This window comes from Pongo abelii, chromosome 10 (assembly GCF_028885655.2).
Source record: "Pongo abelii isolate AG06213 chromosome 10, NHGRI_mPonAbe1-v2.0_pri, whole genome shotgun sequence".
NCBI lineage: Eukaryota > Metazoa > Chordata > Mammalia > Primates > Hominidae > Pongo > Pongo abelii.
In genome coordinates, this window is record NC_071995.2 from 41,688,876 (window position 1) to 41,710,795 (window position 21,920).

Here is a 21,920-nt window from a genome sequence, read left to right on the forward strand (position 1 = left end):
AACTGTGTCACAGTGTTAGTTATGATCATTGTGAAAGCTGCACGGAGAGGTTATCTTAAAACCCACATGGCACATTTCAAAACAGATGTCTCATAAATAAAATTTGAAAACTTTAGATTTTTTGCAAACTGTGTTTTAAATATCAGAAGTACATTGTTCTCATTTGGAGCACAACTTTCCTTTAGGTTTTTGCCTTATTTGTTAGGTTGTGTGTGACAATGATACGTTCCTTATGGATACCAATAGGATTATTATTTTTTTTTCAATTTTATTTTTTTTCTTCCTCATCTTCATTTTCTTTTTTTTTTAAATTATACTTTAAGTTCTAGGTTACATGTGCACAACGTGCAGGTTTGTTACATATGTATACATGTGCCATGTTGGTATGTTGCACCCATTAACTCATCATTTACATTAGGCATATCTCCTAATGCTATCCCTCCCCCCTTCCCCCACCCTACGACAGGCCCCAGTGTATAGACTGGTCTTATTCTAAAAGAATGTCCATGTCCCCAAATACTGGAATAGTATCAGACTAGCCACGGCCATAAACTCACCTCAGTGTTAATCCTACTCAGAATTTTTTAGATTTATTACATGTTTATTACTGTCTTTCTTTATAATAGGTAGGCAATGGATGATCACAATTAAACTGTTAACCTAGAAAACATTTTAGATAAGAAAAGTATAAAAGTTCTGTGATGCAAACTCTATATTATTTTAAAAAACTCTGTAAAAACTAACCATGGAATACTATGCAGCCATAAAAAATGATGAGTTCACGTCCTTTGTAGGGACATGGATGAAATTGGAAATCATCATTCTCAGTAAACTATCGCAAGAACAAAAAACCAAACACCGCATATTCTCACTCATAGGTGGGAATTGAACAATGAGAACACACGGACACAGGGAGGGGAACATCACACTCTGGGGATTGTTGTGGGGTGGGGGGAGGGGGGAGGGATAGCATTGGAAGATATACCTAATGCTAGATGACGAGTTGGTGGGTGCAGCGCACCAGCATGGCACATGTATACATATGTAACTTACCTGCACATTGCGCACATGTACCCTAAAACCTAAAGTATAATAATAATAATAATAAAAAAAAAAAAAACTATATAATTAGCAGGAAGCTCCTTTTTCTGTTAAAGCTAAGAAGAGATAGGAGAATGCAGATTAGATAAAATTATATTAAATAAAAATTTTGTACATCTGAACTGATTATTTATATTTAGGACATTTTTCATGAAAATAAAAACATGCTATGGCAAGAAAAAAACATGTAGCTGTTGGAAACAGTTACCCAGGAAATGTTCTTTTAAAATATATATCTCTCACAATACACTTAAAATCACTTTGATTATAATGAAAATAATACAAATTCACTGTAGCATATTAAACATATGGATAGGCAAAAATCAACCTTAGGAAAAATAATCAGTGAATAAAAGCATGGACTGTGGAGCCAGAATACTTGAGTTCAAGTCCTGATATGTCCATTTACTAGCTGTGTGGCATCAGGTAGGTGTGCTGCTCTTTTTGTGCCTCCATTTTCCTCATTTGTAAAGTGGTAATAATAATAATACTAATATCATTTTCTTATAGGGTTAAAATCGAGATTAAATTAGTTAATATTTGTAAAGTGCTTAGAACAGTATCTTAAACATATTGAATACTATACAGATGTATTGTGAATAAGATATACACAGTCTCTTTAAGTAAAAATTTTACCCTATACGTCTTGCACCTATTTTTTTAACTTTGTATATTATAATTATTTTCCACATCTTTAACATTTTATTTATTATTAAAAGCTTAAAACATTTTATTGTATATTTCTACCAACAATTATATAAACTGTTACACTTTCAGCTTGTTTTTAGCTTTTTATTCTTTTAAACAGTCAGCATAATTGTTATATCTAAGTTAGTAGCAGTTATAATTTTAGAATAAATTACAAGAAGTGGAATTACAAGTATATAGATGTATACATATTTTTTAATTAAAATTTTACATTTATATTGAACAGTTTTCTCTTCTTTTCCTTTTTTTTCTTTTTTAATTTAGAGATACGTTCTTGCTCTGTCACCCAGCCTGGAGTTCAGTGGCATAATCATAGCTTACTGCAGCCTTGAACTCCTGGGCTCTTCCTGAGTAGCTGAGACCATAGGCACACACCACTGCACTCCGTTGTATACACATTTGAAAGCATTTTTTTAATATATTAACCAATTGCTTTTTGTAATGTGCCACTGATGTTCTTCCTAGCATCAGAGGATGAGGGACATTGACACACTTTTCCAAACCTCTTTCCTCAAACTACTTGTTTATATCATGTTGGGAAAGGTGTTCCCAATAAAAACTTTCCCATTTGTCAAATTAACATTTTAACTTTTATTTTAATCTCTTTTCTAGAGAGTAAGTGTTTTAAAGTTTTAATTATACATACTTGAACAGAGTTTTGAAAGGAGTTTTGTAAAATTAATAGTAATTATGGGTGTTAGAATATAGCTCTGAAAAAATGTGTCAACTTTAGAAGGTAGCAAGAACTTGACTCTCTCTTTTGTATTTTAATATAAATTATACATTTGTGGGAAAGTGGGTGACTTGGGAGGAAAAACCAGTAATAGGCTGCCCATTACACCTGATAACAATTACTACTATGAACCCTCTGTACTAGGCACTGTGATAGTGTGTGTATCTCTCTCTGTCTCTCTGTGTCTGTCTTTCTCTGTGTATAACATATATTTTATGTATTTTCAAATCTTCGTATTGATATATTAACCTTATGAGACAGGCTATATTATTACCCAGTTTTACAGATGAAGAAACTGAGGCACAGAGAGGCCTTTTATTCAGAACAGATGTGAGCAGGCACCCACCTATATGTAGGGTAAAGAAATGGTTACCTGAGCTCTGATCACAGCAAGTCTCACGCCTTTGAGTTGTCACTGACTCTCTCAGAGAAAGCCAGAGATCTCCACCTTATTTGTGCTTAATGACCTTCAGAAAGAAACTGCTTTGAGTGATGGCTGTCTTCCATTGTGTAACTTTAAAAGTTATATTTTACTTTGAGGTGTTGAATCTGAGAGGTGGCTATGTTTTGTGAACTTCCGCTCCCTTTAGAAAAGGAAGCAGTGTATCTAAATTGCCCAGTTGGTAAGCGGGTCTTACGAATGAGTCATTTATTCAGGAAAAATGTCTTGATCACCTACTATGTGCCAGTCATGGTCCCATGAATTTCTGGGGTTACATGATTAAGATAGCAGCCCTGCCTTTAAGGAACTTGTAGTGGGAGGCAAATAATATACAAACATGTAAAATAATGACAGACTGGGTATAAATGCTATGAGGAGATAGCAGCATGGTATGATAGAGTAACTGTTCTGTGAATACCCAAAAACTGCAAGCACATACCATTTCTGTCTCCGAAAGGGAATGGAAGGTTTGTCTCTCTGAGTTAGCATATAGTGGCAGAACATTTTACAGAGGTCCTGAGAGAAAATTTGCCATAGAAAGTCTGTGCTATGATTTTTTTGAAAAAAAAATATAGGAAGTATGTGGCCAGCTAATTGATAAGAAAACAATATTTCTCAAAAAAAGAATATGTCAATTGTTATTTAAATTATTGAGGGACAAGCCAAAGAACACCATTCAAAGTTTCTGTCTAGATTCTGGCTTTGTTCTGCCACATTGATAAGCTGTTTGGCTCTGGGGGAACCGTATACTTCTGTTGCTTGATTTATTTATCTAGAAATAGAAAAAATATGTATGTCAGGATATAACTTAATAACAAACCCTGTGTAAAGCTGATTTCTTCTGTATGAAATGGTGTTTATGTGTAAAGCACTGGTGATTATATCCAGTTACCTAATGCCTGTACAGGCTTCAATTCACAAAGTCAGGATTTCACCAGTTTTCCCAATTTTATTTAACCAATAGTATTCTCTGTAAAAGTGAATTATTGCTGAAGCATTTTTAAATTCCAGCATGTTAATAAGAAGCCATTTGAGAGCAGCTGTGCTTCATTATTTATTTTTATTCAATATTTAATTTGGAAAAATAATAGATGTAGAAAATAGAGATTTTTTTTTTCTGGGACAATCATCATACATGTTATTGACATCAGAGAGTGGGCAATTTAACCTTCTCAAAAATAATATATTCGCTAAGAATCTCAGCAGCCTCAAGTCAAAAATGAAAGCTTACGTATACCACAATGGATAGTCAAATCAGTATGAAAAAGTCTGAAACCTGTATTTTCTGGCTGAACATGATCTTCTGTAATCACAATAGAAAGCTATTTCACCAAGTGTTACCCAGGAAGGGATTGGTAGGTGATATTACCTGGATCAATTTTTCTATGCTGTGAATACCAATGTAATCATTTTCTCAGGTTTTTGTATTTTTCTTCAATATCCATTTAAAAGTGAACTAAATACTGCTTCTTGTTCTACTGTAGTTCTTCCATGGCACTGTTTCAAGCAGTTAACAAATTTCATATACTGAAGGAGTAAAAGTTATCTTGGTGACTTAAGAAAATACCCATACAGACATACTCATTCTTAAAAGGGTTTCTTCTGTGGGAAGGAAGTGGCTTCTACAACATAACATGTAATTACTACAGTAAATTGTATTGTGAATATGAAGAAGATGAAATCTGAGCCCTATAGACTCATGGATTTTGCTATTACGTTTTGTCTTCAGTTTCTTTTTTTATTCACTCTGTTGTCAAAGTACTTTGTACATTCTTCTCTGTGAACTTTGCAGATCAGAGAAATCAACTGAAAGAAGGAAATGATATGTTTTAGTTTATTCAAAGGATCTATAGCAGCGGTCCGCAACCTTTTTGGTGCCAGGGACCGGTTTTATGGAAGTCAATTTTTCCATGGATCGGGGGATGGGTGGAGGTGGGCATATGGTTTAGGGAAGAAACTTTCACCTTAGATCATCAAGCATTAGTTAGATTCTCATAGGAGCATGCAACCTAGATTGGTCACATGCACAGTTCACTATGGGGTTCATGCTTCTATGAGAATGTAATGCCACTGCTGATCTGACAGGAGGTGGAGCTCAGGTGGTAATGCTCGTTGGCGTGCAGCTCACCTCCTGCTTTGTGGCCTGGTTCCTAACAGGCAGCAGTATCGGTCTGCAGCTCAGGGATTGGGGACCTCTGATGTATGGTATAGAAATAAATTAGGATAATGTATAGATTTATAAAAAGTGGCTTAGAGGTACCCACTTTCTTGTCACTTTATTAAAATCCCTTTAAGATAAAAAGAAAATGTGTAAATAATTGTGAAAGAATTATATATCACTTTTTCCCCAGAATCTCCATTGTTACAAGGAGAGAAGCTTAGTTTTTGAGAGAATTCTGCCAACATTTGCTGTAGCAGATGTATTTTAGTTGTTTAAGAATGTGTGATAATCTCACTCTTTCATTTTGGGGTGGTCTTTATTTTAAAAATAAGTGTAAATGGATTATGGCATCCATTTTGTAAGTCATTTACAAAAGTTTACACCATTCTACCTCTTGTGACATTGAAGAAATAAGGCATAATTTTCATTTTGTCAGCAAATCTCTCTGACAGGCAAGGGCTTACATAGTGTATACAGCAACATTCTCTAATGGATTGCAGGTCCCATATGAGAATGTTTAGTGTGCTCATTAAAATTACAGCAGCAGAAAAAGCAGAATAAATTGCCACCAAGTATTTAACTATGACATTTATATGTATTTCTTTTTGACATGCCTATGGGCATGTCACTGTAAATTGTCCATGAGGATTGTTGTGACAGCTTTATGGACTAAAGTTAGGGACCCAGCCTCTCACTTGGCTAAAGGATGACAGCCTAAATAAGAAGAATATCGTGAAAATAGCTTATGAATAGCTGTATGATTCTGCTATGATGAAGTTTAGGTAAAAACTATCCCAAGTACCTTGGGAATTTGGAACAAAAAATGAGAAAGCAAGTATCATCGAACGATTTCCAAATATGAGAAATATGAAGGCTCTATCCCTGGAAGAATTTAACATGCAACAGGAGTATCTACCTCTCAGAACTATTGGGAAGATTAGTGAAAGCTGCTAGCCCAGTGACTAGGATACGTGGGAAGTTTCATAGATGTTTAATTTTTTCTTCTCGTCTTCTGGCATTGTCTTTCTTTTCTTTTACCAAACCATCTAAGGAAGTAAATGGGAAAAGAGCAGGTGTTATAGCAACAATAATCATTGCGAATTTTCTGGGGAAAGTTTGGGGCAACTGTAGAAGGATTCAGGAAGAGGTGGAATTTGTCTAGTCTTTGAAGGAACTTAGAATTTAAGTTAAAGTTGCGGGAAACTGGGAGAGTATTCTTGGCAAGAGGGCCCTCAAGAACAGAGGCTCAGCAGCAGAGTTTAACCTGGTGTTTCTGGGGAACAATGCAGGAAACAGCTAAGGTTGGAGGCTGATTGTGGAGGGCTTCAACATGAGAGCTCAGGAGCCTGTGGACTTCATCTTCTAAGCTTTGGGGGAAGTTGTTGAGTAATTTTACTTACTAGAACAATGACAACATTTATAGAGAAAAGTATGTCTGGAGAGGAGCAGGTTTCAGACACAAGATTTATTTTTAGACATATAGAAATTTTAAGAGATGAGAAAGTCACAAAAGCACGGGAGGAAGGTTAGAGCTGTATATGTTGAAGCCACAAAATTGGTGAGTTTTCTGAGAGAGAGACAACGAGGAGAAGGGGGAGGAACAGGAGGAAGTATGAACTCTTAGCTAACTTTGGCATATGCTTATATTTTGTAGATGGGAGAGACAAAACAAGCAAGAAACAGAGTTAAAGGAACGGTCACTGAGAGAAAAGGAGACGTTAACTGTGAAGATAGTCATGTTTGGTGGGGGAGAGTTACTTTTCTTTATTGCCTCTCAGATTTAGGCACTGTTTGGTGGCTTTATGTGTTTTAACTCATTTTATTTTTATAACAACCCAATTAAGTAGACAGTATTTTCACCAAATTATGGAACAGAAAAGTGGGCTTTTGTCATTAAATAGGGCCATGCAAATTTTAAGTGGCAATTGAGTTGAAAATATTTATTGCAGGGGGTTAGGGAGTTGGTGATTAGAAAACAGCAGAGGACATATATTTTCTGGAGAAATTTTGCAGTGTGAAAAAATGTTACAACGGTAGATCTCTGGTATCTGGCATCAGAGGAGATTTTCAGACTGTGATATGAAGAAGATTTTATCTTCTTTGCAACTCATGAGAATTTCTTTGTAGGATGGGAAGAACATTTCTGAGAAGACAGTAAGAGGGAGCTGTTGGAGCTTAGCTGAGCTATGTTTTACATGGAAGCCAAAAATTTTACTCTGCAAGAAAAATAAGTGAGAAAGAGAAAAGACTGGTTTCAGCACTCTGTAGTGGGAGGATTGTGAGGTGAGATATGTTGACTAGGGATCAAGGAGAGAGACTGGAAAGGAGATGTGTTTAATGGGGATTTTTCTGAGTGAAACTCTATGCTTCATGGGACATGACACCTCCTGTTATCCCCACACATTTCTGTAACACTACAAAATCCAGGATGTACTTGGTATGATCACATTTTTTTTCGTGATTGCCTGTAAGGAAGATGAGATTTATATCAATGTTAGTGAAGTACTAAAACAGTCATTCCATATGGAGGAAGACCCATATTCATGGGAATTTAATTTGTCATTGTTGTTTTATATTGGTTTAAGATTAGGATAGTTGAGGTAATAAATTCATGGGGTGGGAGAAGAAAACAGTAGGGAGTGAGAGACTAAAGGTTCAAAAGTGAGATTAGATGGACTCAAAAATAGGTTTATAGGCCACGAATAAGAAGTGGTTATCTTTTCCTCAGAGGCAGAGGAAAAAAGAGAAGGTTGGGGAAAATAGAAGGGCATTTTTAAAGTGAATTGGTGGTTGTGCCTGTGATAATTTTGGGAGAGACACTCAAGATGAGGAGTTATGCCAAGATCAACTTCATCATATCAATCTCTCTATCAAGCAGGGAGCAGTATCATTTTGGGGGATGAGGAAGCAGCATTAAAAATAAGATTTAAAGAAGGCAAATGTTTTGGGCCATCTGATTGAACAATGAATAAAATGATTGCCTAGAGCAAGAAAGGGTTTGAATGCTATCAGATTCATTTTATAAATTTTTCCAGGAATATTGCCACTTGCATTAGAAGTAAATAAAGTTGAAGGATATATTTTGGTAGGAAGAACTAGCTATGCTTCAACTTATATCAGAAGGGTTGTTCCCCACTTTCTTTGTAAGAGGCGGTTAGGTATGCACCAGTTTTCTTAAAAGAGACAGTCCGCCTAACTAAATTTATATGTCTCAGGGTATCTAATTAAAGTATGTATATAGATGTCCATACCGTCTATGAAATAGCTCAGTATTTTGCCTCCAAGACTGTAACCTTGGTGGAATAGTCCAAATATGATTAATTTTCCCATTAACTGGTTCAGAATTTTGCTGATGATGGGCTAAATCAGATATGTTTCATGGCATTTCTCTACCCTTTGTTCCTTGTGAGAAGGACTTTTTTGATTAAAGTTCCCACTGAAGAGATACACCTGGGAGCCATGGTCTTAACCAAATGATCCTAGTTTTCCCTAGACCACAGTGGATTGGAATATGGGAGTCTCCTGACAAAAGAGCTAAGCAGTAGTTACAGACTTATGAACCATTGCCTGGCAAGAAAAGGTGAGGTAGGCCAATACAATTCTCCCTTTCAGGAATCTGATTTGATAAGTGCTAAGACAAGAAACTGCAAGTGATCACTGAAATGGAAAGGTCCTGAAGTCTAATTGTGGCCATAATGGTGGGTTAGTTATGAGTCCAGGTCCAGTTTCTAAAATGACTTTAAAATGTAAACCTAAAAATGTAATGTTAAAAGTTTGTTTTTGAAGAGCATTAACTCTCGGCCTCATGGGTGAAATGATGTCATGCACCTGCTGTACGGAGACACATGATGTCTTCTCAGTTGAACAGTCTGAACGTTTAGAAACAGCACCCTTCCTCCTCCTGCAGAATGTGACTGCTCAGAGAACTCGTAGAGACACCAAGACTGAAAATCCTATCTCCCAAGAATCTTTTATCATCTTCTTTCCTAAAACATGAAGACTGTATATGCGTATTTCTTCAATGTAGAATTATTTCTGTTTTGAAGCTAGAAGATGTTTTTAAAGAGTACAAAAGAATGCTGTGGAACCATTAAATCCCTCATTGATAGTTTGTATTCTCTGCATAACCTTGAATATCTTATTAGCAATGTCAGTTTGCTTTTTGAAATGCAATCTCACTGCTCAAAGTAACCTCCAACACACTTGCCAGTTGAAAGAAGAAAGTTCCTATGTGGTTAAATAGAATCCAAATTTGTCAATCCTAGGTTTGTTTCTTTTTTATTATTATTATACTTTAAGTTCTAGGGTACATGTGCACAACGTGCAGGTTTGTTACATATGTATACATGTGCCATGTTGGTGTGCTGCACTCATTAACTCATCATTTACATTAGGTATATCTCCTAATGCTATTCCTCCCCCCTCCCCCCACCCCACAACAGGCCCCGGTGTGTGATGTCCCCCTTCCTGTGTCCAAGTGTTCTCATTGTTCAATTCCCACCTATGAGTGAGAACATGCGACGTTTGGTATTTTGTCCTTGCCTCTGTGCATTGTTCTTATTTCATTTCATACTTAGAAGATGTTATAAAGCCAATTAAAATTATATGCAGTTTTCTGATGATATAAAAGAATGCATGGCTCTGAGGGAGAGAAGTGGCTAAAGGTGGTTGCTAGGGGCAACCACCGAAGGAGCTGTAAATTAATAGGCTTGTTCCTTTCAGATATGGCATTAATCAGAAGCAAGGAGGGAAATTTAAAATAATTTCTTAGAGCAAAAACCTCTTCCAGTATTAGGGAGATTCTAAACATGTTTTTATGCTAGGCGAATTTATGGGCCTCCTGGGGAGTCTCCTTGAAGGGATTACTGAGAACCAGTTCTGGAGAGAGACCTGCATCTGGCAGGATCAAAAAAGACAACCACAGAGAAAGAGATGATTCCCTAAAAAGAGAGATGATGACGGACTTCAGGAATCAAACCAAAATTAAGCACGTCAGGGAGGAGATGCTTTCTCATTAAAAGCCATAAGAACAGTGTGAATCAGTTGACATTATTTCTATTTTGTTTTTTAAAAAGTTTAAAAGTTTCTGCTTAAATGTTGCTGTTTAAGTTCATTTAAACTTCAGCTATTTGCAATATGTATATATGTATTTTGTTTTTAATTGGAAAAGGGTTTGGAAGCTCATACTAATTTATTACTTCAATAAAGTTTAGGAATTGCAATTTAGACCAAAATTGAATCTTTGATTCTGCCACTAACTGGTGCTAAAGTTATTCAGATTGAAAGGATATTTTATCAGGTGGCTCTTTGAAGGAGTTTGTGTGTGTGCTTTGTCCGTTTGTTAGCTTTGTTAGTCAAGACTTCTATGAAATGTTTTGCAGTGTCATTAGCATAATGACTCGTGATTATTTTTTAAAAATCTGTTTTTTTTAAAGAAAAAAACTTTCTCTCCTGAATGGTATGATTACCAATGTGATATGATAAATTTTTGTTTCTATCCTTGGTTTTGAACACTAGGAATTGTATGCATAATTTAGCGTTCAATAACAATAGCCCTATAATGGAGAGATGTAGGTCAAAGGTTATATAAAGTTGTATATGTATAGGATGAATAAGTCTAAAGCTATGATGTACAGCAGACCATAATTAATAATATTGTATTGTGTTTGTGATAATTGCTAAGAGTAGATTTTAGGTGCTCTTACCACATACAAAAAAGTGGGGGGGAACTATGTGTGATGATAGGTTTTATTTGCTTGACTATAGTAACCATTTCACTGCATATCAAAATATTATGTGGTATGCCTTGCATACATAAAATAAAAATACAATAGCCCTTTTAGTTTAATTTTAGTAATATCATCTGATAAAATAAAGATAAAATTAATATGAAAGAATAATAGTAAACTGGCTGGGCATGGTGGCTCACACCTGTAATCACAGCACTTTGGGAGGCTGAGGCAGGCAGATCACTTGAGACATTCAAGATCAGCTGGCCAACATGGTGAAACCCTGTTTCTACTAAAAATACAAAAATTTGCCGGGAGTTGTGGTGGGCACCTGTAATCCCAGCTGAGGAGGAAAATTGGGAGGCTGAGGCAGGAGAATTGCTTGAACCCAAGAGGCGGAGGTTGCAGTGAGCTGAGATCACACCACTGCACTCCAGCCTGGGCAACAGAGTGAGACTCTGTCTCAAATAAAAAGAAAAAAAAAGAATAATAGTAAACTATAAACTCCCTGAAATGGAGGCTTTGGTCATACCTTAGTACCTAGTACATTACATATCCTTAGTATCTAGTACAGTTTCTGGGACATATTTAGAGTTCATTACATATTTCTTAAAAACAATCAGTAGTTCATAGGGAATTGTGAATATGATTGTAGGATTATATTTTTTATTTGGCAAAATAAAAACTCCACCAAATCACAAATTTTATTTGGTAAAAATCCATGTAAAGCAGTTGTGCTTGAGGGCTTTCTAAAAAGTGCTGAACTTAAATTGTCCTGATAGACAAGAAAGGGAGAATGAGTTCATATGGTGAGCAGCAGAGATGAGATGAAGAATCCCACTCGTGTACAGATAAACATACCTAGCTAATGTTCAGCAAAGTGGGGTAGAGGGCTACATTAAAGTTACCCTTATAATGTGATTCCTCTCTCTACGTTAATGATGCATAAGGAGAATATCATTTGCAGATGAAGTAAATAGGTTTGATGGTGTTAAGAGAAAAACCTTAGTTTAAATTTAGCAGAGTTTAATTGAGTAAAGAATGATTTGTGAATCAGGCTGACTCCTGAACCAGAATAGTCTCAGAGACTAGTGTAGCAGTGGTACAAGAAAAGTTATGGACAGAAAAAGGAAAGCGGCATACAGAAGATAGAAATGAGGTACAGAAACAGTGCCTTATTTGATACAATTTGAACAGTTAGGCCCTTGATTACTTGGTGATTGGCACGAGAGTAGGTTACAGTCTGTTTACACATCCAGTCAGTTACAGTTTCATGTGTACAGAGAAACCTTTGGGCTGAACTTAAAATAGGTAAGGAGGCAACTTTAGGCCAAACTTAATTTAACAAGGGATAACTATAGGTGAGGTGATGGGAGGGGCTTTGGCTTTAGAAGCAATAGACAGTATACTAAGCATTCTCTGGAACTGTTTGTAGAGTTGTTGAATTTCCTGTTGACTTTGTGAGCCATAGTAAACAAGCTAAATGTTTTGGGTTACCTGTGTCACCTGTTGAATTCTGAAGCTATTGCTTGACTGGAGGAACCCCTTCCTTGGGAGATATGCAGGTTCGGTTCTAGACTTCCAAAATAAAGCAAATATTTCAATAAAGCGAGTCACATGAATTTCTTGGTTTCCCAATGCGTATAAAAGCTATATGTACACTATGCTGTAGTCTAGTGTGCAGTAGTCTAGTAAGTGTGCAGTAGGATTATGTCTAAAAGATGTGCATAACTCAGTTAAAAAAACTTAATTGCTAAAAAATGCTACTGATCATTTGAGCTGTCAGCGAATTGTAATCTTTGCTGGTGGAGAGTGTTGCCTTGATGATAATGGCTGCTGACTGATCATGAAGGTGGTTTCTGAAGGTTGAGAGAGCTATGGTAATTTCTTGAAATAAAAATGAAGTTTACTGTATCAATTGACGCTTCTTTTCATGAAAGACTTCTCTGTAGCATGTGATGCTGTTTGGTAGCCTTATACCCACAGTAGAACTTCTTTCAAAACTGGAGTCAGTTCTCTCAAATTCTGCTACTTCTTTGTCAACTAAGTTTATGTAAAATTCTAAATCCTTTGTTGTAATTTTAATAGTGTTCTCAGCATCTTCACCAGGAGTAGGTTCCATCTCAAGAAAATACTTTCTTTGCTCATTTATAAGAAGCAACTCATCATCTGTTAGTTTTATCATGAGACCTGCAGCAATTTAGTCACCTCTTCAGGCTCTACTTCTAATTCTAGTTCTCTTGCTGTTTCCATAATATCTGCAGTTGCTTTTTTAACTGAAATCTTGAGCCCCTCAAAGCCATCCACAAGAGTTGGAGTCAACTTCTTCCAAACTCCTGTTAATGTTGATATTTTTACCTCCTCCCATGAATCACAAATGTTCTTAACGTCATCTAGAATGGTGAATCCTTTCCAGACTATTTTCAATTTACTTTGCCCAGATACATCAGAGGAATCACTATCTATGGCTGCTATAGCCTTATGAAATGTCTGTCTTAAATAGTAAGACTTCACAGTTGAAGTTACTCCTTGATCCATGGGTTGCAGAATGGATGCTATGTTGATAGGCATGAAAATCTCCTTGTACATCTCCATCAGAGCTCTTGGGTGACCAAGATTGTCATTGTCAATGATATTTCATAATATTATAGTGGTAATATTTTGAAAGGAATATTTTTTTCTGAACAGTAGGTCTCAACAGTGGGCTTAAAATATTCAGCAAACCATGCTGTAAACAAATGTGCTGTCATCCAGGCTTTGTTGTTTCATTTATAGAGCACAGGCAGAGTAGGTATAGCATAATTCTTAAGGGCCCAAGGATTTTTGAAATGGTAAATCAGCATTGGTTTCAACCCAAAGTCACCAACTACATTAGCCCCTAACAAGAGAGTCAACCTGTCCTTTGAAGCCAGGCATTTACTTCTCTTCTTGAGCTATGAAAGTCTTAGATGGCATCTTCTTCCAATAGAAGGCCATTTTATTTCCATTGAAAATCTGTTGTTTACTGTAGCCATTTTCATCAGTGATCTGAGCTGGATCTTCTGGATAGCTTACTGCAGCTTCTCCATCAGCACTTGCTTCTTCACCTGGCACTTTTATGTTGTAGAGGTGACTTCTTTCCTTAAACTGCATGATCCAACCTCTGCTAACTTCAGACATTTCTTCTGCAGCTTCGTCACTTTTTTCAGCCTTCACAGAACTGAAGAGAGTTAGGGCCTTGTTCTCGATTAGGCTTTGATTTAGGGGAGTGTTGTGCCTGGTTTGATGTTCTATCCAGACCGCTAAAACTTTCTCCGAATCAGCAAGAGGCTATTTTGCTATCTTATCATTAGTGTGTTCACTGTAGTAGCACTTTTAATTTCCTTCAAGAACATTTTCTTTGCTTTCACAACTTGGCTAACTGGTGCTAAGGGCCTAGCTTTTGGCCTATCCTGGCTTTTGACATGTCTTCTTCACTAAGCTTAATCATTTCTAGCTTTTGATTTAAAGTGAGAGATGTGAAACTCTTCCCTTCACTTGAACATTTAGAGGACATTGTAGCATTATTAGTTGGCCTAATTTCACTATTGTTGTGTCTCAGGGAATTGGGAGACCTGAGGAGAGAGAGAAAAGGGGAACAGCTGGTTGGTAGGGCAGTCAGAAGACACACAACATTCATCAATTAAGTTCACTTTCTTAAATAGGTGTGGTTCATGGTGCTCCAAAATAATTGCAAGAGTAATGTCCAAGATCACTGATCACAGATTACTATAACAGATATAATAATAATGATAAAGTTTAAAATATTGTGACAATTACCAAAATGTGATACAGAGACACGAAGTGAGCCCATGCTGTTGGAAAAATAGCGCTGACAGATTGCTTGATTCAGGGTTGCCACAAACCTTCTATTTGTGAAAAACACAGTATCTGTGTAGCACAGTAAAGCACAATAAAATGAGTCATGCCTGTATTTACTTAGTATAGGTACTTCTGTAATTGCCATCTCTAGCAATGATGGCAGCCAGTTGTCATAGTTAATTATTTTTTCCTGGGTCTTACCAAGGAGTTTGAGCCCACTCAAAGAGCTTAGAGTAAATACAAAGGAGAATCACCATTAAAATCTTTATTCTTTATGGTTTTTAGTTATGTTTATTTAGGTAATGACTGACTATGCATATCGCTTGTTTTGTAAGGTACTTCAGATCTCTCTTGGTAGTTGCCCTGACATAAATAATAAAATGTTTCTTAAATTGTTACATTTTTATGGTTCTGAAAAAAATAAACCCTCAAGTCTTAAATCAGCTTTTTATGTAAAACCTATACTTTGCAGGATATATATGGGATTTGTATTAATTAAAAAGGTTATAGACTAGTAAAACAGTGCTGGGGGCTGGGGAGGTAGTCTGATAGAGGGTGAAATAAAGACCTCACTGAGAAGTGACATTTCAGCAAAGTCCTGGCAGTAGAGAGGGAGAGGGTGGTAAATATCTAAGGGAGGAGTGTTCCAAATTGAAGAAACAGTAAAAATGAAAAGACTCAAGGCAGGAGTGTGCCTGGTGTGTTGATTCAAGACCAAGAAGCTTATTTTGGCTGGAATGGACCATGTCTGGGAAGATAGCAGGAGATGAGGTCAGAAAGTTCACAAGGGGGCCTGATTGAGTAGGGCTTTAGGGTCTTGGAAAGGCTGACGTTACCCTGTGTGAGGTGGGAAACCACTGTAATGTTTTAAAGCAGAGGAGGAACATGATCTGATTTAGGCTTTAAAATGATTATTCTGGCTTCTATCTCTATTTCAGGAATATATTTGGCTGTAAGCAACAAAATATCTGACTAATAGTAATTTAAACAAACAGAGAATTGCTTTTCTTATTGTTTTCTTTGATGCGGGTTTCTGAAATTGATTCAGCCTTTCCATGATGAAATCAGGGATTCAGGCTCTTTTGTTGTTGTTGTTGTTTTTTTCTGTTTGAGACAGGGGACAGAGTCTGGCTCTGTTGCTTAGGCTGGCGTGCAATGGCACGGGCTTGGCTCACTGCAACCTCTGCCTCCCAGGCTCAAGTGATCCTCCCACCTCACCTTCCTGAGTAGCTGGGACTACAGACACATGCCACCATGCTTGGCTAATTATTTGTATTTTTTGTAGAGATAGGGTCTTGCCACGTTGTTCAGGCTGGTTTTAAACTCCTGGACTCAAGTAATCCACCTACCTTGGCCTCCCAAAATGCTGGGATTACAGGCGTGAGCCACCGCACCCAGCCCCCAGACTCCTTTTATCTTTTTTCTCCACCATCCTCCACATGTTGGCTGTCCACATTGTACTTTTTGTTTCATGGTTATAGGATGGCTGCTGCAGCTCCAGACATCACATCCTTGTTGAAGGCAGAAAGGAGGGAAAGACAGCACTAGCCACATCTACTTGGAAAGCTTTACCTCTGTGTTAGAGGCTATCTGGATCTGTAAGGAAAGATGAAACAGTTAAAATATTTTCATTCTTAGCTCCTATAGAAATGGCAGTTAAGAAATGGAGAAGTTGGGGGTGGACATTGGGTCAGTCAACCTGCAGTGTCTGACAGTCATGATTCATGATACTTGTTTTAGTTTATCATTTTACCAGGCTCTTCATGTACATTTTCTCATTTGGGTCCTGCAGTGATCCTCTGGGGGAGAGCAAGGAAGAGATAGCAAGCTTCATTTTAGAGATGAGAAAGCCAAGGCCCAGAGGGAAAGTGACTGCCTCACAGGTCTTTTGATGACAGGGCAGAGACTAACACAGATGTCACTAACTCTCATTTATTATATCCTGGGACCTAACTTTAGCATTATATGAATACCTTGTATGAGGCATTACCAATTGCATTCAGCCTCCTCCAGTAAATGAGAGAAGCCACCTGGTCTCTGCAAGGGTTTAGAGACTATGATTACTTTGTGGCTTTTCTCTAGTTGCCCCAGAGCTGAGCTTCCACAGGCAATGAAGAAAGCCAAGGAGTAAGGAAAATCATTACTCTCTGGAGGGAAGAGGCAGATTCATCTTTCTGGCCTGTAACACAGTGGAAAAGTTCCTGAGAATTCATGGGTAGAATATGTTTCTTATAGAAAAACATTTAAAATGCACCAGAAGAGCTCTGTCTGTAAAGAAAGTATATTTCATAAGTTTTATAAATTGCATAATTCTTTTATCAAGATAACAATGGACCTTTGTTTTTTAACTAACCCTGTGGTTTCTTCATAAGATTTGCTTAAAGCTGGGTTTCCAAATAGCTCTGGGAAGCAGAACAGCTGCGCTCATGCCAGACGGGTGTTTTTCCTCCTGCCTGAGTGGATGCAGCTGGGAGACACTGCTCTTCAGATCCATCTTGTGTCCAGGTGTGTGTTCACCCTTCCCTTGCACATGACTGATGCTGTTTTATCCAACAGACCTTGGGATTGAAATAATGAATGACCCAAGGCTCCAAAATGGCTATGAAAGAATATAGAAAGCCCCTAGGTTTAGGCATAAATAATAACATTAAAGGGAATGGGAATTTTAATCTATGATGCTGAAAATGTAAACTACATTTAATCTTTATAACAACGTGTGAAAGATGTTACTATTTTATTACAATGTCTATTTTACAGATAAAGAAACTGAAATTTAGAGCTATAATTAAACTACTTACAGTTACAATCAGTATTCAACCAAAAACAGATTTGAATCTAGTTGTGTTCTGCTTATGTAGCTGCTAACAGCTTTCTGTAGTGTCCTGGGCACCCTAGCAAAACTCGAGGGAAAAATGAGAAACGGTGATGAAATTCTGGGGCATCTCAGAACCTTAATTTCACAGATAGGTAATATCACATGTATCCTATAAATGGCATGTGTTGTGGCCTGGTTCAAGTCCAGTGATTGATTCTCAAATTCCTGTGTGCTTAAAATTCATCTAAGGAGTGTTATAAAATGTAGGTTTCTAGGTTTCAATCCGGAGGTTCTGGTTAAGCAGGGGTGGTGACAAGCCTGGGAATCTGTAGTTTAGTAAGCATCCAGGCTTCTTTGTTGTAGATTTTCTGCAAATGACATTTCAAGAAATATTGGTTTAATTGAAATTTAATAGCCAGAATGGCACTAGGCATTCAGGAGGCTTCCAGCTTCACATCCAGGAGTTGGTAGATTGATGCACTTCTCACTAATAAAGATAAACAAGTTATCTCCAATGGAGAGTTTTTCCCATTTATTCCAGTTTGGCATTGAGAACTTTGAGGAGATATTGAAAAATCACAGTAGCTCTTTTCTAGGTAATAACAGAGAAACAAACAAACAAAAATATTAAGAGGCAACATACAGCATGCTTTATTTACTCTTTCCCTTTACTTTGGATCTGGAATTTTTTTATTTCTTTTACCTAGCCAGACACACCAGAGGAGATTCTCAGAGGATGCTAAAAATATTGCTCTTGTCACTACAGGCTTCACGTTCCCATTGCTCTCTCTCTGCCTGAATCCTCAGTAGAAAAGATGGCTTTTCTCTTTTGTCTCTTTCTGACAAGAATTAGGTCCCTGGGTTCTGAGTTACTTTTGTGATAAGTTCTTGCTTCTCTGGCCAGACACACTAAGTCCACATTGAGGTCAAGCGTTTAGGTCTCAGGAAGTCATAGGACCCTATATGGGGCCCAGGCTGGGCAAGGCTTTTGTTTCAAATAGGGAGCTCAGTCTGGTAATGAAAAGAAGAAAATAAAACAAACAAAAAACCTCCTGAATACAGCCTGAATATCACAAATAACCTGAATATAAGTTTGTTTCTCCATTCCACAAATGTTTATTGAGTGGCTGCTGTTTGTTAGATATGTGTCAAGGACCAATCAGGTAAATAATTTATGATTAAAAGAAGCGATTTAGAAAACCACATTGTCGGCCAGGCGCTGTGGCTCACGCATGTAATCCCAGCACTTTGGGAGGCCGAGGTGGGTGGATCACGAAGTCAAGAGATCGAGACCATCCTGGCCAACATGGTGAAACCCCATCTCTACTTAAAACACAAAAATTAGCTGGGCATGGTGGTGCATGCCTGTAGTCCCAGCTACTCGAAAGGCTGAGGCAGGAGAATCATTTGAACCCACGAGGCAGAGGTTGCAGTGAGCTGAGGTCGTACCACTGCACTCCAGCCTGGCGACAGAGCGAGACTGTCCCCCGCCCCCCCCAAAAAAAAACCCACACTGTCTTTTGTTTTCTGTTGAAAACCTTTAGCATTTGCTTCCCTATTCTATATTACAAGCTTTTAAAACATTAATAAGTAAATCATTTTTGAACACTTATTGTGCCTGATGCCCAGATAACGCTATTTTCAGGCCATGTAAAGAATATCAGAGCATGGATTTAAGAGGCAACCAACTGTGGGTCACACTTTGCTTCTGCTTTCCTTCCTATTGGCTGGGTGAACTCGGGCAAGTTACTTTGCCCCCACCCCCAATACCCCATCAAGCATTTTTTTTTTAAATGGTGATATAATACCTTCAAGTATGTTTCTAAAGATTAAATAACTAAAGAATGTAAAGCATTTGGCATACATTTAGTGTTTAATGAATTTCAATTAATACTATTATTGAGGTTTTCCAACTGCTCTCAAGGAGACTTTAGTACAGCTGGGAACACAGATACGTCCTTATTTAAAAGTGTATTGAAAGTCAATGTGGCAAGTTTCAGATCAATCGAAGCTGGAGACTGGAGGTCGTTGGAGTGCTGTTGGAGGAAGTACTGTTGGAGGTTGGAGCAAGGAGAACAGTTGTTGGAAGGAACTTGTTAGAAGAGCCACTCTCGAAGATATGGTGTAGACAAAGCCTGAAGCTGCAGGCTTTGGACATTTGGACATCCTGATTATAGTTTTTATTTATTAAATCCCTCCTCATTAGTCTTTTATTAGTTAATACCAGAAACAAATTAATAGCTCCTATGGAAATTAAATTTACAAAGTCTCAGTCATGCAAATGCTATAAGAAAAGTTAAGGGATTAAAATAAAATGAATAAATAAAAGTTAATATTTATTGAATGCTTATTTGCTAAGGGATTATATCTCTCAATTATAGATATAAAGCTCAGAGAGATACATAACTTCCGTAAGGTTCTGTTGCTAGTAAGTAATAGAGAAGAATGAAGCTTTAATTCTAGATTTGTCTGACTTGGGACTTTATCAGAATATACATTTGACTGTTCTGGTCTAAAGCAGAAAGATGTTTAATAACTGTGTTTAAGTAAAAATTGCAATTCTTACAAAAAATTAATGATGTCTCAGAAACAGAGAATTTCAGAGGAGGAGGCAAATTCAACCTTTTCATGAGAGGTGTGATCTTGTTTCCTAGAATCCTTAAGAACATGCTAGCATCTCTTGCTTTGTGGTAATTTAGACAAAATTGAGAAAGGGATGTAAACCCCACTCTTTATACACTAATGCATTAGTGTAACCCATGTACACGAATGCATTATTTTTTCTTGTCATTTTCTCCTCCATGTTAGAGGCTCATTCAGTTTTCTCAGAAGTTGAGTTTTTTCAACATATGAAGAAGCCCTGTGCTTTCTCCTTGGTGGTAAATGCTGATTTTTTTGGACTGGCTTACTCATAACTTTGTCTACATGTAAGAGACTAGACCAGGGTTATTTTGTGATTCCCACCTTAAACCTGAGCTATGCTCTCCTCTTAGGTTTTGGCCAAGACTGGGTACATCTGAAGGATGGTGGGGATGTTGTATTAGGAACAGAGCACCTGGTGGCTTCAAATCTAGGAGCTGGAATCAGCCCTCAGTGTTCAAATCCTGATTCAGGCATGCAGTAGCTGTGTGGTCTTGGGTAAGTTACTTCATTTCTTTGTGCAGAGTTGGCTTCATGAGGATGTGATCTGCATAGTTGCATGGCGCCCTGGTCAGGAGGGCCTGCACTTGATTTAATGTTCTGTAGTTGCTATCTTGAAATGTGTAATATTTTTTGAACAAGGAGATCCATATTTTCCTTTTGCACTTGGTCTAAAAAATTAAGTAGCTGATTCTGTTTCTTAGCCTTAGATTTTTTACTTGTAAAACAGGTATAGTAATATTTTCTTCATCTTTGTGTACATAGGATCCTCCTAGGAAAGGATATGCCAGTGGTAAGGTCGAGTCAGGAAGTGAGTTTAATCTAATTTATTTAAAAAGGAAGGTTGAACTTGGCTATTATATGGTGTCCACCTCTCATGTTGTTTTTTTAGCTTATCTTGCTGTAGACTTGTGCCTTTGGGTATGGGGGGAAATTATAGTACTCTTTTACATGAGAATATCTAGGAGACATTAGGAGCAAACGCAGCCTTGTTTTGAAACTGTGGCCAGGTAGTATCATATGAAGATGGTGGGGAGGGTCTCTTTTCTTCAGTAAAACTGGGCTTTGGTACCACAATTTTGGGATAGCATCAGTGCCATAACTTGGTAGACTGGCATTGTCTGAGTCCTAGCAGTGCTGACAACAATGGGGCCAAAGTTCCCTATTAGGTTTTTGAGGACTTCGGAGACCCAATCAGCTGATGCAATCACTGCCATTACCACCACCTAAATGAACTGACTTTTTCGTAAGAGGAAAATGGCAGATGCCAGGTAGTACCTCAGGCATTGCATTAAAAACATACGTGAGAAATTGCCTTCATTCTCTAAGAAATAATTGGAATGGATTTTGTAAAGCGCTGGAAGTACTTTAAAAATTAGTGAGGAAATGACATCAGAGAAATGTGAGTTATTGATAACATTAAGAACTATATTGTATTGTGAGTGTCTGTGGCCTGTGACACAAAAGTTACCTTGATATATGAGCCTCTTTTTCTTCTATTAATTAATGACAGGAAGAATTGGATTTCAATGACATATATAGCAACATAACATTCAAGCAAATCATACTTGAACACCAAAGGCAAGGAAGAAACAATCTTTAATGAAAAGGTTACTAATTCATCTCTTCTTTATAAAAACTAATAATGGATCATTATCGTGGTGTTAGAAAGGTTTTCATTTCTTGCTCACACCTCCCAGCTCATGAAGTTAAGAGCTGTTTGGCATGTAAGTGAGATATTCTGTTCATGA

The 21,920-nt window shown here is 37.3% G+C and overlaps 1 protein-coding gene across 7 annotated transcripts in view; it reads left to right on the forward strand.

Moving 5' to 3' along the window:
• The window catches only part of TMEM117 (transmembrane protein 117), a 597,128-nt gene that overhangs the window by 253,479 nt on the left and 321,729 nt on the right, over positions 1-21,920 (forward strand). Inside the window, exon 1 of one of the 7 annotated variants that reach the window (XM_054527175.2) lies at positions 19,933-20,667. The exons of the other annotated variants lie outside the window; for them this stretch is intronic. The gene's annotated coding sequence lies outside the window, so the exon portion shown is untranslated. Of the gene's footprint in view, positions 1-19,932; positions 20,668-21,920 lie in introns of those variants that run through there. 7 annotated transcript variants of the gene reach the window in all.